This window comes from Callospermophilus lateralis, unplaced genomic scaffold, assembly GCF_048772815.1.
Source record: "Callospermophilus lateralis isolate mCalLat2 unplaced genomic scaffold, mCalLat2.hap1 Scaffold_147, whole genome shotgun sequence".
Classification (NCBI taxonomy): domain Eukaryota; kingdom Metazoa; phylum Chordata; class Mammalia; order Rodentia; family Sciuridae; genus Callospermophilus; species Callospermophilus lateralis.
Genome location: NW_027512606.1, coordinates 2,534,813 through 2,544,904, shown reverse-complemented (window position 1 = coordinate 2,544,904; position 10,092 = coordinate 2,534,813). Strand labels below are relative to the sequence as shown.

General features: G+C 35.8%; 1 pseudogene; it reads left to right on the top strand.

The window, feature by feature from the left end:
* Positions 1-1,240: 1,240 nt before the first annotated feature.
* LOC143390063 (uncharacterized) overlaps positions 1,241-10,092 on the top strand; it is a 134,474-nt pseudogene continuing 125,622 nt past the window's right edge.

The window sequence follows — 10,092 nt, the reverse complement described above, 5'->3', positions numbered from 1 at the left end:
GGCCCTAATATATGTAGGGATTCTGAAAATTATGGGGTTTATAGTTACAGATGTTTTTGTCTCAGTATTTTGGAGATTACATCAAATATAAATTAATAATCTACTTTCACATGTTTGGGGGAACTTCTCCATTTTTACCATCTGCCTGCTGTGTGTTCTCTATGACATTACCCTCAGCCCCAGAAGCTCCTGCTTGGCAAAGTTAAACCATAAATTCTCACATCAGAGCCTGTGATTCCTTGTTCCTTGTGGGAATTCTGCATGTTCTTGAATGCTTGCTTCTCATTTTCTTCTACTGCCATCGTCAATGTTACCTAATGTGATCTTATATTTATTACTGTATGCTGAATAATTATACCAATGTATTACTTTCTAAGGCATTTATTTAAAATATTTGAGGTGTTCCAGGAATTCTTTTTTATAGGGCTCATATCCTCAGTTCTTTCTAAAATTCAATAAATAGATAAACCTCTAACTAAAAAATAAATGATGTTATCACTGTTAATACCTGAACATTAAAATAAATAAACAATATTTAAAACTCTCAGCCCTTAGGTATAAGGACTTATATTACATAGATCAATTTGTTGGAAGACACAAACAACCAAAATGCATTGTGTCCTTGGTGATCATTGTACTGGGAAGAAATTATTGGTTTTAGCATTGGACTCTCACCAAGCCATGGATTTATTAAGGGTAGGACACTGGTATTTTCTTCTGTAACCATGACATGGTATCAATCATATGTAAAAAGGAAAAAAATAACAGAAATAAGAAATGGTTTTCTCAGAAAAAGAAGACATTACCAGCACACTGTAATCTTGCACAGAATATCCAAAATGTGGCCTCTGTCTACTGGGGCATCTACAGAAAGCATGAACATGTATACCTGATGGGAGAAAAAAAAATGTTCCAATCTTGCAGCAAATTGGGCTTTATTATTTGAAATTATAAAAAGCAGCCATTGATAAAGCAATATTTCTTGCAGGATTGAACATTGAATGTATATTTGCAAGAATATAAAATAGATTCTCAGAGCTTTTCAATACAGAAATATTGATAATAAATAAAGTTCAGAAATTATCTGAATGTCCATCATTTGTTTAGTTCCAACTTTGGTCAACCTACACCATGGGGAATTTAAGATTTTTGCATATGTGGAGTGTTTTCCAGGTTGTTTCATTGAGTAAAAAATAAGGGGCTGACAGGATATACAGGATCACATTAGGTCACATTGACGATGGCAGTAGAAGAAAATGAGAAGCAAGCATTCAAGAACATGCAGAATTCCCACAAGCACTCCCTTTTGGGTAAGAAAAAAATTTACATAATAACTTATTATTGTTATTGCCTCTTACCAGAACAAGAAACAGTAAGAATATATACTAGAAACAATTAAAACATATGGTTATAAAGGGCAATGGGAAAAGATTAGTGGAGATGGAATATAGGTGAGTCATCAATGTATTTTAACTGGGTTTATATTCTAGCCACATAAACAACAACCACGTTCAAAACATAGAATAAAATCAAAGGACAAAAATCAAGGGCCAAAAGACAGGTAAGAGTCTGACAACTCAAACATGAACCATACTATTCTGTGACTAATTAATTTCTTAATCTTGCATGATTTCCAGGATCTTTTTCTCCAGTGTGATCAAAATTTTTACCTGAAGTAGCAATGCTTGTTGTGCTGTAACATTTACTGATCAGTAATTGGCATAAAAGGATCCCAGGATTCATATGTAATGTTTAGTGTCTGCACAGCAAGGGACAACATGGGTTTTATACTTTCTCCATTAGACTGGAGTCTCCAAGTGCAGGAGCCACTTCTTATCTAGGGTGAGCAGTCCGGTGAATACACAGATAGGATTATTAACATACGCTGGAGAATTCTTTGAATAGTTAATGCCAAGAACACAGAGAGGACTTAACAATTACTTCCAGGTCCAGATTTCAGAAGCTTGGGTATACACACTTGGGGGAAAATGACCAGTCCTAGACCCTGTGTGAGTATGTATTTGAATGTTGTGGTAGTTTATCATGAGCCTAGGCAGACAAAGGTGTGGTCTTGCAAGGCAATTAAGTCATGTGGGTAGAGCCATTGAATGGGATTATTGTCATTTATTAAAAGAGAGCTGCAAAGAAACTTCTTAATTTATCCTGTGAGGACACAGATGGTGCACTTCCTTACTCTCATCAAGATGCTACAATAATTTATGGTAGACTGGGTGGTTTATAAGCCACAGACACTCATTTTTCACAGTATGTAAATTCAAGGAACAAGGCAATTCAATATTTGGTGAGGACATTTCTCTGGGCATTTCTCATGTATGCGCCTATGTACATGCATATACAACAGCAAGGAGCTTGGGGCTTTCCAGCAAGCACAATCCTCCTATTCTGCATTTCTACATGTCAAATTTGGGAACCACCCATTTAGCCCCATCCCTGAAAGATAGTCCCAGACATCCTGTGGTGTTACTCTCTGAGCTACCTCTTTAAGGTAGGAGTGAAGCCTGCTTCTAATCTGTACTCTGGACTCTGCTCTCACCTCCTCAGCCCTGCCTGTACCCTGGTTAGAGCCAGGCCTTCCATTGTACCTGTACCTCCTTTTACTGATCTATTACCTGATTGTTATGTGCCAACACTTTACCATAATCATTTGTGCATTTTCCCCTCTGTTCCCACAGCTACAATGAAGCTGCCATTTGCTAGCTGTATTACCTTAAACAAGTTAACTCGACACAGCTGAGCATCCCTGTCCTGCAACATGGATATAAACATGGCTTCTTCTCATGGAGTTCTTATTGCCAGTGAAGGGGGCAGGGGACAAAAATCTCAAAAACAATAGTCCAGTACATGATTATCAATGGCTCCTGATGTCATTAAATGTTACCATTACTAGCTGTCAATCTCACTTCACAACATGGGAACATGAATCCCTGAAAAGTAAAAAAATAAAATAAAATAATTAAGTTCAGTGGGCCGAGGTCTGCTCTGACTCTAGATTCCCTGCCCCCAATCAGAGCTCAAGGCCAGGATGAATACAACAGTGCCACATGAATAAAGGACTAATGTAAAGCTGATAAAGGCAGTTTCATGAATGGACAAAAGGGAAAGAATTGTGGGAAGGAGCCAAATCCTATATCTGACACCTGGAGAATCAGGAGGTTTTACCTTCACATTGACTCCCTCCTCTTGAGAATAAAACTGTACTGAAAACAGACCCACAAGACAGGTTAGTCATCAATGCAGGCATTAAAGGACACTCTGGAAGTTACCAGGCTGTTTGGTGCATGTACAAGCACTCAGAGCCACAGATTGAAAGACCTCAAATGGTTCACATGAGACCGTTTTTGTCCTGCATCTTCATTCCCTGACTCAAACAATGTCAGGCTGAACTTGGACACTGAAGGTTCTGTGTGCTCGGAGGTGACATACCCAGAAAATAGCATCTACACATCTTTTCACAAATTTACTCATTCTACTCAGGCATAAACAAGAATGGAATTATACCATTTGTGGGAAATGAATGAACCTAGAGATCGTCAAATTAAATGAAATAAATTAGACTCAAAAAGTCAATTGTCAAGTGTTTTCTCTCATGTGTGAAAGGTAAAAGGAAAAATGGAGTGAAAAAAGAAGTGGATCTCAAAAAAATTGGAGAGAGAATAGTTGAGTTTAGACAGATGGAAGAGAAGATAAGAGAAATGATTCAGGCACTGAGAAATGAGACTGATCAATGATGTTATGCCCATACATGTATATGTCACAAATAAATATACTAATAAAATCAACATTACCTTCAGCAGTCCTTTTATGTATTTTTTTTGAAACAGAGTTTTGCTAAGTTATTCAAGGCTTTGCCAACAGACAAAAAGCTGGGTGCTCACAAAGCAAAAATACAAGGGCCTGTCATCCCCCTGGCTTATGTAGCATTCACTAGGCACCAAGTGCCAACTATCTATGACTTCATTTAATTTTCACCACAGTCTTGGGAAGCAAGTGGCATCAGCCCCATCTTAAAGATAAATAAATAGAAGTTGGGAGATGTTAAAGATCTATTCAAGCTGAGTGAGGTGGCACATGTCTGCAATCCCAGCAGATTAGGAGGCTGAGGCAGAAGGATTATGAGTTAAAAGCCAACCTCAGCAAAACTGAGGTGCTAAGCAACTCAGTGAGACACTGTCTGTAAATAAAATACAAAAGAAGACTGGGGATGTGACTCAGTGGTTATGAGCCCCTGAGTTCAAACCCAAGTACCAAAGGAAAAAACTCTATTCAAGCCTCTAAAAATATATAAAAGCCACAATACAAATGTATAATATGTACTCAAGACCTTGGTCCATTAACATTTATTTAATACTAGTCATAACATCTAGGAACCTCCCTGAAAGATTAATAAATCCAATGCTTAAGAGTACTCTCCAGAGATTATCGTTTCACTGATTGAAGCTAATGTCTGGGTATCAGGGTAATTGAATCTAATGCTCACAATTAGGAATGGGATCACTTTTCTATTAAAACTCAGGGAAGCTTAAACAAAGAGATTGGAGTCACCTGCTCAATGTTGTGTGTCAAGTCCACAGGAAAATCAGGGTGTATGTCTGTACTTCTGTAGCTCTCCAAAGAGCTCTCTGTGACTCAAAACAAAAGGAGACTCCACAAAGCTGGGTGAGACACAAGCCAACCCCTCTACCACAACTCACCCAACAATACTCCCAGAGAATAAGTGAACATATAGGAGACAATTCCAAGTGGTATCTTGATGATCAATTGGCACGATGCAAGGAAATAGGGCACAACCAACTTCAGCAAAGGCAGAGGTGTGGCTGGGCCAGGATGGGGGCTGGTATAGAGGATAAACTTTTCCAGGGCACATAAAGCCCAGGGCTTTCTCCTCCACAAATGAGCCTTGCCTTATCACACAAATGCTTGTTCAACTAGTTATGCTCTTCTCCTATTTTATATTTCTCTTGCACATGGCTTTGGAGGTCTCATGCTTTGGTATTTCTTATATTTTTTATGCATCTTTCAAACTATCCCAAAATCAACCATGTAGAATATTACCTGTACAGGTTATAGTTTTATTGTATTACCATTTAGTTCAAGTTTCCAAATCTCTCTGAAATACCCTTTTTATTTTTATGACACTTTTATTAATCCTTCACATATTGACAAGGGTTGTGATGAAGCAGTATTTTATGATTTCAACACCTGGAATATCAGTGACCTGCTTAAAATGATTGCACTTTCTTTTGATTCTCCATCACAAGTCTCCATTTTATTTTTTACACTTTATATAACTTTATATATAGTACACACAAGCCCAAGCTAATATTACATGGTTCCTCTAGAAGAAAGGGCAGACCTCCCCTCTACCACCATTAGTGAGTATGAGGGCTCATCACAGGTTCCTTAGTGTGGCCTTCCAGCATGTGCTCTGACTCAGCTCCATGTTCAATCTTCCTGTGATCTCCTCCTCCTCCTCCTCCTCCTCCTCCTCCTCCTTCTTCTTCTTCTTCTTTTAAATTTTGAGATTAATTTTAATATTTTACACAGAGCCTGAATCACAAAACTGCCACTTTGAAAATGGTGGCATACAGAAACAAAAGTACCCAGAAAACCAGGTGCTTCATTTGGGAACAAGCTAGGGAAGAGGAGCCTACCACACATGATAGAGGTAGTACCCTCAGAGCCATAGTGGAACCATTGGAGGTGCCGGGAATCCCTCACGCCAAAGTTGAGGCATTGTAAATTGTTTAATGGGACTGGACTAATTTGATATTATGATCAGAATAATAGCAACTTTGACTGAGACATGATTCCAATTGAAATGTCATTCCAAATAAGTCCAGAAAAAAGTTTGGAGACCAGCTCTCCAAGGATTGCTGTTACCCAACAAAGAAGAGAGTAAAATTAAGAGAAAGCTGACATGATACACTGGGAAAGCCACAGTTCTGTGTTTTCCAGGGGGATTTTTGTCATTTTTTATAGATATTCAAATTATAGGCCTGCAGAGACAGAACTTAAAGATGTCTTTCCTTAATATGTGCAACTCTTTAGGCTGTTACCTACACCACATCCTCCCTGGCCTCATCCATCTGGATAAGTGCCTCTGCATTCTTAGATTCAGAAGTAGTGTGCAGTTGGGTCATGGAAAGGCTGTGGAAGGAGGGACTTTTAGCATACTGGTGAGGTTTCTTGTAGCTGCAGAAGAGAGACTTTATCTCCAACACTTCTACTCAGCCTAGAAAACTGTGTTCCATATGGTACATTGAGGATATTTTCTTCAAACAATGTTTGCTTCTTTAATTCATATCCTCCTAAAATAAGTCATTTTTAAAATAGGGAATGATGATTAATTTTAGTTTCCCATTTGTTCTAAGTTTAATGAGTTCTACTGATACAACTTACATATGGAATGTCATCTAGAGATTTTAAACATTACTTATTTGTATACATATTATAAAAGAAGACATGAGTTTTAACTTGATATTTTATAAACATTTATTTTATTTATTTTCATGTGGTGCTGAGGATCAAACCCAGGACTTCACACATACTAGGCAAGTGCTCCACCACTGTACCATATCTCCATTTGTAATTTAGCATTTTTTATTTATAAACTTGTTACTGTAATATTAATAAAAAATAGAACTACTAATGATGTGAATTTTATAATTTGACTAATTGTAAGTTTTAAAATTTTTAGAAGGAAATGAGATTCTATGTTCAAAACTTTATTTTATAGAGAGCAATGTCACAATGCCATAAACTACTTATATTTCTCATAAAGTCTTGGATCCAATTGAACTCAAAAAATTAAAAATTTCCTGACCCTGTACTCTCTCAGTTAAGAAATGACAAGTGAGAGGATCATGATAAAAGGGTTTGGAAGCACACTGAAAATTTTTGAAAAATCAAAAGAACATGCTAGTAATTTCCCATTCCTGGATTAAAAATACACAGGAATATAATTTCCTAGTTTAGAGGAGAAATATTTGTGTTTATTAGTTCTTTATGTATTAGTTTCATGCGTGCCTATATACATACATATATGTCCTTTCGAATTTCTGTTACAATGAAAATGTCCAAATCTAATTTTTCTTAAAGGAACATTTAGGTCAGTGGAATCCCATCCTACCCTGATCACTGTACTTAAATTTCTGAAGTTTTTACAAACTCAGTTGTTTTTTAGTTGTTTTTTTTTTTTTTGCTTGTTGTTTGCTTCTTTAGCATGAACAAATAATTGTGAACCTATCTCCTTCTCTGATCACTGAAAAGCAAAGAACAAGATGACACAGTAAAGCCAAAGTTGTGGGGAAAAAAAGCAGGACTTGAATTTTACATAACTACATCAATCAGAGAGACAGACTGCCCTGTAAGACTCCTTGGGTTTCCCAGTAATGACAGCTTGGCATCTGTGAAGAAGCATTCTCTGGTTTCCTATTTCTTTACTTTAAGATTCAACAGATCTTAACTTTATGAAACATATAAATTTATTGACCATCAACTATGTGAAATTTTAAGGCTAAACTCTGGGATGAAGAGTTCTTTAAGCCAATGTTCATTTTCTAGCTTGCAGGGTAATTGCTCTGTAATGTAGAAACTGTGTGATTACCAAGAATTTCTTAAAGAATTCTATAAATAGAAAGAGGCATATAATTTCAAATTACTCATATAAGCATATATTACATTAATACATCTGAATAAATGAAGCATATGAGATCACAAAACAAAAACATGGATCTAAGACTCCTCACACAGCTATGAAAGTGCTGTAATTACAAAGCAAAATAATTGCCTTTTAGGTCCAAAGCATGAGGTTTCAAAGTCCTGTAGCTAATAATGTCTATACCTTCTTTATTTCAAATTTATTGCTGTGCTTGCATTACTATAATTTTTTGAAGGATCATGTGTTGATCTAGTTTTTCATTTTAAACAAATCTCTAAAAAGTACTAAGAATTTTTCTTCTAACATCTATCACTCATACAATTAGTACCATAGTTATATGGTGAATTTTGAGCCTAATGGAGAAGTTTACTTAAAATTTAAAAATTATGTGTCACTGAAAAGGTAGAAGATATATTATATTAAAGCTGACCTTATTGTCTAGGAAATAGGAATATGCCAAAGGAATTATTTCCAGGTATTTTGTCATTTTTGATGTACTGATCTGTGTATAATAAATAAAGTTTAATTATATTTGCAGATTTATAAATGTGCCTTGAGAAAGAATATTAATGTATTTTGCTTCTACATCTATGTCTAGAAAATTTACATAATATAACAAAAATTACATAGTTTGTGTAGAAATGCTATTCACTGTATCTTTATAGTATTTTGGGTAGATTCATGGCTTTGGAATTTTTGCTTCAAATATATTTTGTCAAAAATAAACAGAAATTGTTCATAAAGCTTTTTGTTTTATATTATATCTTCAATTTATGGTGACAATATTATTCTCTTTCAAGCACAACCATATATAAAAAATAGTGATTATTTTTCTTGGTGACATGTTCTCTTCCAAAATTCTTATCCTTTGTGAAAACAATGATAATTTTGCAGTGCTGAATTACATCCTTATAAAGCCTATTTTATTTCCTCAATTTTAATCATGGATCTAAATTTATATTAAAATGTATTGAACATTTTAGATTGTGTATTATAAGCCCATAAACTAAGCTAAGTATTTTACTTAATGATCCAGATCTTCAAATATGCAAGTCTATTTTCCCCACAATGAATTAAAGTAACAGTCAAAGAGAAACATAAAATGAGATAAACATCCACAATGAAAAGAGGAGGTGATCTCCAGTGACAAAAGACTTCAAAGAACTTCTGGAAAACAAAAAAGTCTGGAAGCAGATTAAAGATGCATTTGAGTTCTAATTAGGGCTCCCAGGGTGGTAGACTAAGACCATGACTAGGCATCTTGGAAGTCCATGAGTGAGTATGCTTCAGATCAGCACAACGGAAATAAAGGGAAGGAAGCACGTTTGGGTGCACAGAATCTGGGGTTGCAGTCTGATCTCAAAGGAGGCTTCTGCTTACTCAAAGTAAAATTTTGGAGCTGTCTTGCACTCTCATATTTGTTCCTACATTGAGACATGGAGTGTGATTTACATGAGTTCCAAACAATCTTGAGTGTAGGAAGCCTTGAATGGTCATAGCCACAAAACTCTCTTCTCCTGATGAAAGTATTTTTAAAAGACCACTTTCAGCAATTGTCTGGCAAATGAGTCCTTCAATCCTAATGGTGCCATAAAGCACAGTTCCCTATAGTGACACCACAAAAATTCACTTTTTAGTCTACGTTCTGTACTTAGTTTATGGTACTGGTGAGACTCTATTCCTGAAGAAAACTTATAAGAAGGGAAAACAGTGCAATTAATTACAGTTTTGACAGCTGTGTTAATTGAATGTCATACTAATGGTCATCTTATGTCTCTTCTGCTGTTCATTTTAAATCCCCTAAAAATATTTCTTTTGATCTCTATAACTTAGCTGATTGAGTGAAACTTACACTCTTCCCCAAATTATTTGAGCCTCCTCACCATAATTTTCTCAAGAAACAACTACTACTCTTTTTTTTAACCATTCCTGTAGGGCATCTGTTTTCAGATTGCATTATCTGATTTTTGTCTTTATTACAACATGGAATAAATGTCCTTCTGTTAAGGAGAATGAAGTGACCTAGCTAGGATTGTAATTTCTTCTCTTCCTTTCTGTTTTCTTAGTACATAGAATTTAGAGTTCTCATATGCAGTTTAAATTTTATTTGGAATCTTGTTAGACATTCTGTTGGAAAAGTGTCCTCTTAAATAATTAGAATTTCTAAAACTGGAGGATGCAGAAGAATGGTGTAAGAAAATATATTTGCCAAGTTGGTTAATGGAAATGATCGTGAGTGAGGACTCTTCAACTTTGACTTTCTGGCTCCTGGATGTATGTAGTCTATCTCTTGGTAGCACAAACTGATATAATGAAATTTAAGTCATGGTCTTAATCTACCTACTGGGGAGCCCTAATTAGAACTCAATATTCCAGTATTCTACCATGCCAGTAGCTTTTTGTTTCTTTTG